Below are 580 nucleotides of genomic sequence, written 5' to 3'. Positions count from 1 at the left end.
TTAGAGAAAAATAACTGTAAAAGAACAACATTATGAATGTGTTTGCAAATGCATGACGCGTCCCGAGCGCGACGTGGGGGAGGAGCTGCGGGCAGAGCGACCCGAGCGAAAAAGACCCCAACACACACACAAATGGTTCCTCATGAATGACAAGGTGAAGGTGTGCCATTCGGATATGCGTCACTTTACTTGTTACTGCCGAGGCACACCGCGACGGAACGGGGCGGGGCGGGGCGGGGCGGGCGGCTTTAGGCGTTAAGAGCCGCCGACCGGCCGAGCACAGCCGCTCCCGGCAGCGAGCCGGAGACCTGTAGTCACGCCCCGAGAACAATCAACTGCTCTGGCACCAGAAGCCCCCCCTCCCCTTCCTCTCCGCCCCTTCCTCTTTCCCCGCTGCGATGGCGGGACGCGGACGGAGAGGCGGAGGCGTTTTGGCGAACTCAGCCCAGGTGCTCCTCCCAAGGTCCAGGCTGCTGCGCCGCCGTGGAGGCCCCCGCCCCGCCCCGCCGCGGCTTTGGCTGGTGCGCAGGCGGCACGGCACAGGTAGGCAAGGCTGTTAGGCCCTGGGCTGCCCGCCCCG

The sequence above is a fragment of the Frankliniella occidentalis genome, unplaced genomic scaffold (genome assembly GCF_000697945.3).
Source record: "Frankliniella occidentalis isolate FOCC.00 unplaced genomic scaffold, Focc_3.1 Scaffold9, whole genome shotgun sequence".
NCBI lineage: Eukaryota > Metazoa > Arthropoda > Insecta > Thysanoptera > Thripidae > Frankliniella > Frankliniella occidentalis.
The sequence above is the reverse complement of the archived record's forward strand: the minus strand, read 5'-3'. Positions refer to the sequence as shown.